Here is an 11229-nt window from a genome sequence, read left to right as displayed (position 1 = left end):
TCATTAGACCTTAACTACCAAAGCAAGATTGCCTAATCTAACTGAAAGGCAGCACACATTCATGGAAATGCTGTCTGACACAGAATAGAAGGCGTTGAAGTTCTACAGTGTACTCAGATCACTGGCACCACATAGAGAACACGGATCAGATAGGACTCTGAAGCCTGAGTAGTGACAGGGTAGTGGCTCTAGAATATCAGCAAGCTACAGTTTCACATGAAAGACATTCAAATACAAGACCACAGTATATCTCAGAGTCAGTGTAAAATCCTTCTTGTCACAAAGTCCTGCCAAATCACCCTGCTCAAGGAGTTCAGCACATCTGAGGGTGGCTCTTCAGTAGTTCAGTGTTGGTTCTTCTTATAAATGGGCTGGGTTAGCTGGGCATGCTGGATGGGGCAGAGGCACGTGGACTTCTGTGATTTTAAGGCCAGCTTGGTCTACACAGCAAGTTCTAGGCCACCAGGGATACACAGTGAAACCCTGACTCAATGGGGGGAAAAGGCCTGAATATATAGGGCACAAAATTTGGAAGCCTAGATGTTAAAAAAAAAAAAAAAAGGAAAGTAAATAGTATAAGCTAGGGCTGGAGAGATGGCCCAAGGGTTAAAAAGCACTAGCTGCTCTTGCAGAGGACCCAGGTTCAATTCCCAGCACCTACATGGCACCTAACAACCATATATAACTCCAGTTCCAGGGGAATCCAATGCCTTCTTCTAACCTCCTTGAGCATTGTACAACTTGTGTGCACTTATATACATGCAGGCAACACATAAAATAAAAATAATAAACAAAACATATATTTTTAATAAAGAAGGTATAGGCCAAATGGACTAGTGTAGAAGTCAAGAAGTCAGCTGGTGTTTACTCGAAGCACCACAGCAAGCACTGGTTTCTGAGGTACCGTGAAGATGGGATACACAGATCTCCCTCCAAAGAGAATTCTGTGGGCAGTGTGGTTGTCTAGGTACCTCAAGCTACCACCCTCTGCACCCCCTACTTCTGGAATAACTGGACCATGATTTCCTCCAGGTGGCCCCTGTCAGTGACAAAGCATCGAGTAAAGAGGGGACACTGTTGCCAACCATCTCTACACACTGCGGAACTCTTAATTTATTATTTATTTTTATTTATGTGTATGAGTGTTTTGCTGCATGTATTTAAGTGTGTGCAATGATCACAGTGGAAGAAAGTATCAGATCCCCTGGAACTGGAGTTATGGACTATCTGCTGGCTACCATGTAAGAACCAAACCCAGGTCCACTGCAAGAGCAGCCAGTGCTCTTAACTCCTGAGCCATCTCTCCAGCCTCCAGCCCCCAACCCTGCTAAATTCAGTCTCTTAAAACTATTGTAGTCCTATCACTATCCTGCTTAAAATGCTTCAGAGGCCACCCTGCATTGAAGTGCAAACTCTCTCCACTAGATTTCCAATAGCCTTCCTAGCACTGCTGTTCTCCACCTAGTAGGCTTTAAGTGGAATACTTCCAAACAACTCCCTGTAGCCAGGTATGTCTCCTCACTGTCCTTGAAACAAGCCAACTCCATATCATCTGCCATTGCACATGCCTATCTCTTTAAACGATATTTCTTTTTGTTCTTATGTAGGGTTAATTCTTCCAGAATTGCTACTAGTATTGCCTATCTGTACATTAAATATTTTAAAATTATTTGGAACCAGTCAGGTTGTTCAGTGGGGAAGGGTAATGGTTACCAAGGCTGACGACTTGAGTTCAATCCCTGGAACCCATATAGTGGGAGAAGCAATTCCCTCAAGTTATCCCCTGTCCTCCATTCACATGCTGTGGTGCACAGGCCCTCATCAAAATAAAGAAGTAAAAATATTTTAAAATTATATCTGAATATCACTGACATATTTATGGGTGAAGGTTTATAAATAGAAGGTGATAAAAATAGATAAAACTTCAGAACACAAAAAAGAGAATACTATTTAACACCAGTGTTTATTCAACCAATTTACTCAACAAGTACTTATTCAATTGACAATAAATACTATGTAGACCACAGAAGGGTGGACTCTTTTATTCTTGTTTTCAAAGTGTGGTGGTTAATTTTATGTGTCGATGTGGCTAGCTGCCGTGGCCATTTGTTCAAACACTAGATGCTGCAGAGAGGGTGCTTTTCAGATGTTGTTAACACAGTCAGTTGGCTTTACATAAAGCAAATGATACCCTGTAATGTGGCTGATCCTCATGAAGTCAGCATGAAGGATGGTGTCAGAAGAAAGATAAATTTTAACAGAAAGAAGGACTTCTTCCTCCTGACTATAGCACAGAAATTCTGCCCAAGCCTCCAGACCCTTGACTTGCCTTGAAAATTTTCAACTCAAACCTGCAACATAAACTAAATTACCAGTTACCCAGCCTGTCTTACAGATTTTGACTTTGCCAGTCCTAAGAATCTCACTAGCCAGTTCTTCAAAATAAATCTTTATCTACGTATGTATACCCTACTGGTGCTGCACCTCTGCAGAGCCCCAACACACATGAGTTGTCCAGCTGTGGAAATGAAAGAGGAAAGTCAAATAACAGCACAAGGCAACAGTCTGCTTCCAGAATAAATCATCAAATTGAAATTGTCAGATTGGTACTACAGGTCCACATGGATGGGGCTTCAAAAAAAAAAAGAGGAGCCATCATGGGCTAGAGATCTGAACGAAAACACAAGTACAGACTTTCATTGTTTCATTTTGAAACTAACTTGCTAACATCCAGACTCATCTTTTTTAAAAAGCACACGTCCCATGCTGTCTGTTTGGGCATTTAATAAAGTATGTTTCCGCTGATAGAAGAGAAAGCATGACCTTCTCAGACTCAGGCAAAACTAATCTTGCAAGTTGATCAAAAAGCTATTTGGCAGAAATTCCCTTCCTAAAGTGTCTTGAGAACACCTTAGTAAGAACTGAAGTAATCCCAATCCAAGTCAGGACAGTGTTACAGAAATCTGATTTAACATGACATTTTTAAGAGGATAACTTGTTCATTTTCTGATTTCCCACACCCACACTCTCTCTGCAAATGCTTTTAAATTTGGAGAACTCAGCTTTGTGCCCTGCCTTGTATCACAGCAGACAGAATGGAGGTTTGTGGTTATAATCAATAGATGTGCAGCACAAAACAGAAGACATGATTAATAATAAAGCAAACGATGTTAGAGAAGGAACTTCTATCTGTAAAACACACAAAGAATTCCTAAAATTCAATAATAAAAAACACTATCTGAACAGACACCCAAGAAGGGAAAGATGGCGCATAAACACAGAAGGAGTTTAGTATCATATGTTCTCCAGAATTGCAAATTGAAGGACCAAGGAGCTCTTACCACACTCATACAAGAATGGCCAAAATCCAGAACACTAATAACACCAAACGCTGGTGAGGATGTGGAACAAAAGGAACTCCCATTCATTGCTGGCAGAGATGCAAAAATGGTACAGGCACTTTGGAAGGCTGTTTGGTAGTTTCCTCTAAAATCAAACATTCTTACCGTTTAATTCAGCAACTCCACTTCTTGGTAATTACCCAAATAAATTGAGAACACATGTCTACACCAAGAAAATGAGTACAAGTGGATGTTTATAGCAGCTTTATTGGTAATTATCAGAACTTGGAAACCACAAAGCTATCCTTCAGTTAATGAATGATAAATAAATATTCAGAGAAAGGAATATTATTCCACACTAAAAAGAATGAGCTAGCGACTGTGTGTTGGAGACTACATATCCTACCTTGTAAATACTGTTTGTATAGACTACAAATCATGATCATTGGACGGTAACTGAGCCTTGGAAAACTGAGAAGCCCAAAACGAAAGTCAGGCTAGCCTGAGTAGGGGCCACAGGCCACAAAAGAACAAATTTAGCATGCAGGGATGATTTCAGACACGGTGATGCTGACTTTGAGGAGAAGGTGAAACAACTGATATCAGAAGTGAGCAACAGGATGAACGTGAGGTCGCTGTGCATAACTGCAGCCATCAGTGTTCTGCTGGGAGGAAATTAAGACATGCGCTCCTCGGAGATGATCAGGAAGAAGAAAGGTGTGTCCGGGCAGAAGGCAGGTGGACAGATGCTATCCAACATGGAAAGCTAAGAAAATGACTGGGATAGACACTACAGTTGATGACTGCAAGGGAAGAGTGCGGAGCTGAAGACTGGAAGGAAGTTCTTTCTGAGACTGGACTCTCCAGTGCCTCTAAAGTGTCTTCAGAGCCTCCTCCTGAAAAGGACCTGACAGTCATCACTGGTCATGCCTTGCTGTTCTGTTGCAGAAATCATTGTCTTCCACTACGTAATTTGGATCCTCTGAGAGCCCAGCTTCTGCTCATCAGTAACTCAAAGCAGAGTACCATGGCACACATGTCACACAGAGTACCATGGCACACACACTTCCTCATGGTACGGTGAGCACGGTAGGTTTCTCTGCTTCAGAGAACACACTTTCTCATGGTACAGTGAGCACGGTAGGGAAAAGATTTGGTTATGTCAGTGATGCTAAACCACAGGTTCCCAGTTCAAGACAACATGTGTCTGGCTCAGTTGACAACTCAGCATTCTAGGCCTAGAAGGGCTTCCTTCTCCTTGTGGGGCACAGGCCCCTCCACACAGTCACCATTACTGATGCAGTATGATCTGAAGAACCCAAAGGATTCAATAGTTCATACTTGTCCCCCTTACAAAGCACTGGGCTTTCATTCCCTCCTAATCCATGATGGAGGTGCTCCCTTTTCTCCTCTGGAAAGCAAACCCACCTCAGCTCCACAGATGTTTCTTGGGTCTTCAAACAGCCAATACTCCTGCCCACAGCTGGCTCAGCAGAAAGTAAAAGAGCAGAAGAAAAAGCCTCCTGACTGGAGAGATTCCTGTTCTGGCTGGGGAGATGCCTGGCTTAGCAGATACTCGGCTCAATCTATAGTCTGAGGCATTGCATTCTGGATTAGAGCCTGTCCTTTCTGATTAGGAGTCTCCTCCCTCTCCCATCACCACCACAAGCACCTCCTCAAGTCAGGCTCCTGGTAGATTTCATCTAACCACTCCGCAGTCTGGTTGGCCCAACTCAGTTAACCTATACCTCCAAAATGATGCTTGGAGGCTTCTATGTGAACAGAGATTCTCACAGACTCAGATCTATCTCCTCATCATCTCAGAGGACCTGACTTGGGCAAAAACTAGCTTGAGTTTTGTGCAGACCACACCTTTACAGACCACACAAATGCTGCGGGACTACACTGGAGTCTGACTTGCCTTCCACTTCTGGGACTCAGTGAATCAGGATCCATAGTTTCCTTCCTGATGACATCCAGTCAGGACTCATCCTCCCTACGTGGCTTGAGCCTCTATGAGGAGATTCCAGATACCACCATCACAAACACAGCATGTTTATCCATGCTGGAGAACACCATCCCATTATCAACATCTGGGTGCACTTCAACACAAGCACAAAGTGCTCTTGCAGAGTGTGGAGAAGACAACAAATCTCCACTCTTCCTCCAGGACTTTCTCCACCACATCCAGCACAGCATGCTCCTCCTCTAGTGGTCAGTGTTTTCTCCAGTCTCAACAGAGGCAGTAGGCTGGACCTCAGCCTAGGCACAGCCTGAACTTGAAGCTCAGTTGCTATGACATTAGGAAAATCTTTCCTCCTGGGGTCCCACCACTGTTGCTTACTCTGTATTCTATGGCTCCGGGGCTGCTACAAGCCTGCACACTACAAGAAGATGCTTTGAACAAGACTGGCATTGGAATAGTAGTGTCCTGCTTCCCATTCCTAGTACTCCAGGGACTAGGAGGGTGGTAGCCTGGCCAGCAGACCTTATTCTGGGAATATCACCAAGTTCAGTTATGGGGATGCCGCTTTCCCACCCCTAACCACAACCTTGGACTAACCCCAAAGGAACCAGATCCTGACTTACTACACTACAGAGCAGGAATTCCTGGACCCAGCAATGTCTCCTGGATATAGGTACACTGGCCCGTCATTCTACACAGGGTCCCAGGGTTCCTTAGCCTTCCAGTGTGGGCCTGCTCTCTTCCCTGTGGCTCATACATCCACTAACATTTTGTGAATGCATCAAACACCCCTTCCCAACAGTTAAGTAACTATGGTATCATGGATACAAGACTACAGGGGTATAGCAGATACTCCAGGCTCCAAAACTCAGAAGTCCCTTGAGAGTTTCATTTCAGTCATTCTTCTACCTCCTTCAACTTGCCTTCATCCCTAGGAAGCAGAGGACCCATCAATCCATCCATAGCTGCTACCTAGTCACCTGCCCTTTTATGCACATTCTGACTCCCCAGGCGCAGCTACACTCTCAGTTCTAACCACCATCACCTGCAGTAGGATGGGCCAGGATATCCTCAGTCTCTTCAATGACTAGCTTGGCAAGTAAGCATTACCATAAAATGGGCCTCCTGCAGCAGCCTCCAAAGGCAGTGGAATAAATGGAATCTTTGCCCTTTCAAAAGAAGGAGAGCAGCCAGTCATGGTGGCGCTCACCTTTTAATCCAAGCACTTGGGAGGCAGAGGCAGACAGATCTCTGTGAGGTCAAGGCCAGCCTGGTCTACATAGTGAGTTCCAGGCCAGCTGGGACTACACAGAGACCCTGACTCAAAAGACCAAAAAAATTAAAAAAATAAAAAAGAGAGACAGAGAGATACAGAGGAGCTGCCATACCATAAAACAACACAGAGGAAATTTAAATGCATATTACTAAGTGAAAGAAGTCAATTTGGAAAATGAGATATAAGACATTCTGGAAAACAATCTATAATGACAATTTAAAAAAAAAAAAAAAGGGGGGAGGGGGAGAAGGGTTGGGACCTAAGGTGGAAGATGTTACTGGTCAAATTATCCCATATCTGTGAATTCCAGATTTAGTTATAGCCACAAGTGATTGTGAAAGCAGGCTCTCTGATGAACTGAATGTGGACTGTACTAGGACCTCTTTTTGAAGAGTCCAGTAGGGTTAATGGCCTTGAAGTGTTAGGCCAGGCCACACATCTCTTCCCCTCATTCCTATAAGACAGCAATCTGTAACTTGCCACTTACGTGAGCCCTCCAAAATGTGAGCAAGGCAGTACCACTTCGTGAGTTTAGTGCTTTATTAATAAGTTGGCCCTGTGTTCTAGTTGTCTAGGACAAACCCAGCTTCTACCTATTTATCCAGAAAATTAAGTTTCCTCTTTTATCCTAAAGGGTACAGGTGATAAATAATGTCACCCCATCTATAAAGCAGGCTAACCTATCTTGACAAACTTTTACCTGAAGACAGTGAGAGGAAGGCAAAGGGTCTCTGGCTACTGTATTAGGATTCTCCAGAGAAACAGAACCAACAGAAAGAGTAAATAACAAAATGGAGATTTTTTTTTCAGGAATTGGCTTGTTGATTATAGAAAGTGACAAGTCTATTATTGACTGAATGGTGCATTCAGAATTCAAATGGCTTTCCCCTGGAGGAACCAAAGGTTCTGTTTCTATGGGAATCTACAAGGCAATCCTCTCTGTATTCCCTCCCACAAATTCTACTTTGTAACAAACTTTTCTTTGTAACAAACACCAGAATACCCTTCAAAGAAGGCTCTAGATTTTAGAAGTAAAACTATCAGTACAAGGTGGCTGTTTCCTTGGGGTAGAGTAACCCTTTGATTTATCACCCAAATCAGACATTTTCAGCTGAAGAGTCTTGTTTAAAATTAAGAGAGCATTAACTGATCCACAGTCTTCACTGAGGTAATAAAAAGGTACAATCAGCCTAGGTGGTTTCATCTCCAAACCTTAGTTTGAAGTATTAAAGGTTGGTTAATGTTATCTTTCATCCAAAGGCAATGTGGGTTCCTAGTGCTAACGTGGACCTTGATGCTTGTCAGTGACACTCAGACTGAAAACAGCTGGAAGATGGACCTGATGGCCTTCTCTCTGGGATAGATGTGAGCAGTAGGATACGAGTCTACCTGGTGCTTCTGCCATTACAACTGCTTACACTTGTTAATAAAAGCACCACATCCCCTAACCCAATGAGGAAGGACCCAGTGTTCTTAAGATGTGTGAATTTTTATGGAGATTCTTCCCAAGCTTCTGAAGCATCACATCCTGCTTGGAACATGAGAAAATATGACCTTGACTTCTCTACCTTAGTCACAGATCCTTTCTTTCCTTCTCTGCTAGGTATTCAAGAAGACACCAAAGCTTCATCAATAATTTCTTAGTCTGTGACTCTCAATAAGGACATTAAGGACATTTTCTTGTCGGGCAAGATGATACAAGTCTCTAATTCCAGCACAGAAGATGCCAAGGCAGGAAGAGCCAAGTTCAAGACTAGTCTAAACTATATAGTGAGACCCTATCTCACAAAAAAGTAAGTAAAATGAGACCTTTTTTCATTTAGAGAGAAAGGCGTCTGCTTCTAAGACCTAGCCAGGATGAATTCTATGACTTCAAAGTTCCTTTCCAATTCTAAGAACCTATGTCTAAATAGTCCAGAGTAGAAAACATTGCCATAAGAATTTCTCTTATGAAGTGAATTGGCACTACAAAATAATACCTCTTTGGGATGAATAAGGTGAGATCGTATAAAAGGTTAGTAGAGGCTAAGACATGTTGGAAGTGCTAAAACTATTTTCTCAAGACAAAAGAGTTCCTTCCACTGGGAGGAACCCTGAGACTATAATGTTGAGATCCTGACCAGCACCCCAGATACTAAAAGAAGTAAATACATTTATTCTACTCTTTTAATAGATCTCAAAGAGGGAGCAGCAACAAGACAAAAACTGAAAGATTTTAGAAAAAGCTGTCATCTGAATGTATGGTATTCAGGAATTAGATATTTCAAAACTCTGCTACAGAAAATCTTTCTCACTGTGAATCTCAACATGGAAAATACCATTTAGAATTATAAGTTTCCAAGTGCTCAAATAGATTTCTACTTGGTGCTTAAAAGATACATTTTAAACATTTGTCAGCCTTGGGTGAGTTACTTAGCCAATCACCCCACCTTACCTTCGCCATGTATGTCCACCACACCTCAGCTCTCTTTACGCCCCATGTGGCACACGCTGGGAAAAGCAACTCACTCTCAGCAAGAAGCTGCATTTTTTTGCTGATACACCAAGACTGAAGGGACCTGACCACTCTCTGCTACACCACTTCCCAGGACTGCTTTTGTACCATGAAGAAACATCTCCCCTTGACTGATGAAAGAACATTTCCCTTGAGTCAAAGATCAGGCTTGTTTTCACTTCCTCTGAAAGGGGATTCACCAAGCTTGGTGTTTCTTTCTAATGCAGCCCACTTAAGTGCAGCCTTCCACCTAGGTCATCCTTTACACCCTGTGATGGCTAATCTTGGTTGTCAATTTGACTGGCTCTGGAGTCAACTAAGAGACAAGACTCTGGACAGGTCTGTAACAGTATTTCCAGGGAAGGATTAACTGAAAGGGTGTATTGTTAAATTTATTGCTGGGAGGCATGTGGGCTGCTTCCAGGTTCTGGCGCCCTCCTCCCACCATCGTTAGGGCAAACCGAGATAATATCCCTCCAAACTACAGTTCAGGAAACAAACGGATTTATTGGGCTTGCTAACAGAGCATAGTGTGGCAGTGGGTGGGGAGGGGTACTTATAAAGGTGTGGGCACCCTTGGGCTTTTTTCCCTACATCCCTGCTGCCTATGGTCAAGATGGTAAACCCCCACCCCTCTCTCTGGCTCCCCCTGTCCCTATCTTTAGTCCTTCCCCCTCATGTAATTAAGGCTGACTGATTGGGTGGGAGGGGTGACTGTCTCCCTCTTCCCCTCCCTCCTACGGAGGGTCTTGTAGTCCAATTAGTTTGAGGTGCTTGAAGCAAGCGGGTGAGAAGCTAGAGAAGGCATCTATCTACTATTTGCTACTTGGAGGACAAGCTCATCCAACAAGAGGGAAACACCCACCCCACCTGCCTCAAGGGGGCAGCACCTTCTGGAAGCTGAAGCCCAGATATAAGGAGGTCCAGGGAAATGCTTCTGCATTTTGCTTGCTTGCCTTCACTTGCTGGTGAGTTGCTGCCCCAGCCACTGTTGATGTCATCTGTCACTGACAAAACTCAGCTTCCTCAGCCTTCTAACATGGACTGAAGGCCAGTGGCTCTCCAGGAAGCCTCCAGGTAATCAGTGCCAAACTGGGACTGCTGAGGCATCGGTGAACTGGGTTCTCAGGTTCTTACCCTCTCCAGTGTGAAGACAGCATTGTTGTACTGCCAATCAAATAAATCCCCATTTAATACATATTCATTCTATCAGTTCTGTTCCTCTAGGGAACCCTGACTAATACACACCCCGTATGCACTGGGAGACATGAAGTTCTAACTATTGTACTTTCCATAATAATTCCTCATCTTTCAACACTCCCCAACTAATATAAAATATTACAGTTAAAAATAGATCAAGGACTGGAGAGATGGCTCAGCGGTCAAGAGCACAGGTTGCTCTTGCAGAAGACCTGGGTTCTAGTCCCAGCAACCACATTGTGGCTAACAACCATCCATAACACCAGTTCCGGGGATCCAATGCTCTCCTCTGTCCTCCACGGGCACTGCACAACATGGGTGCACTTACATACATGCAGGCATAACACTAATACACATAAAATTTTAAAAATCAAAAAGTTTGTCTATTTATTTTGCGTGCATGTGTGTACACATGCATACCATATTTCACATGTGGAGATCAGAGGACATCTTTCAGGAGTTGATTTTCTTCTTCTGCCATATGGGTCCCAGGGATTGAACTCTGGTCATCAGTCTTAGTAGCAAGCACCTTTACCCCCTGAGCCATCCTTCTGGACCCAGCTGCTTTTGCTGTGAATAATGAAGTTGCTTATCTCAGACTCAAGAGTCTCATACTTTCTGCCAATATCTGTGAGGCAGAAATAAGCTATTTGTCAGTTTGAGGGTACAGTCCATCATGGCAGGGAAGTTGGGGTGGCAGGAGCCTGAGGCAGCTGGCCACATTGCATCTACAGTCAGGAAGCAAGGAATGATGAATGGTGCTGCTCACTTCCTCTTTTTACTTGGCCTGGGTCCCTAGTCCAGGAAATGGCACCATTCACATTTAGGATGGGTCTTCCTGACTTGAATAACCTAACCTAGAAAATCCCTCACAGATATCCTCGGAGACTTGTTTCCACTGTGCTTCTAAATCCCCAGGTTGACAATTGAGAGTAAGCATCACACTTCTCCT

The 11229-nt window shown here is 43.6% G+C and overlaps 1 pseudogene; it reads left to right on the top strand.

Moving 5' to 3' along the window:
• Positions 1 to 3779: 3779 nt before the first annotated feature.
• LOC115068263 lies at positions 3780 to 6410 on the top strand (annotated as a pseudogene).
• Positions 6411 to 11229: the final 4819 nt, after the last annotated feature.

Source organism: Nannospalax galili, unplaced genomic scaffold (assembly GCF_000622305.1).
Source record: "Nannospalax galili isolate Female #2095 unplaced genomic scaffold, S.galili_v1.0 scaffold186, whole genome shotgun sequence".
Lineage (NCBI taxonomy): Eukaryota > Metazoa > Chordata > Mammalia > Rodentia > Spalacidae > Nannospalax > Nannospalax galili.
This window is presented reverse-complemented; position numbering and strand designations above follow the sequence as displayed.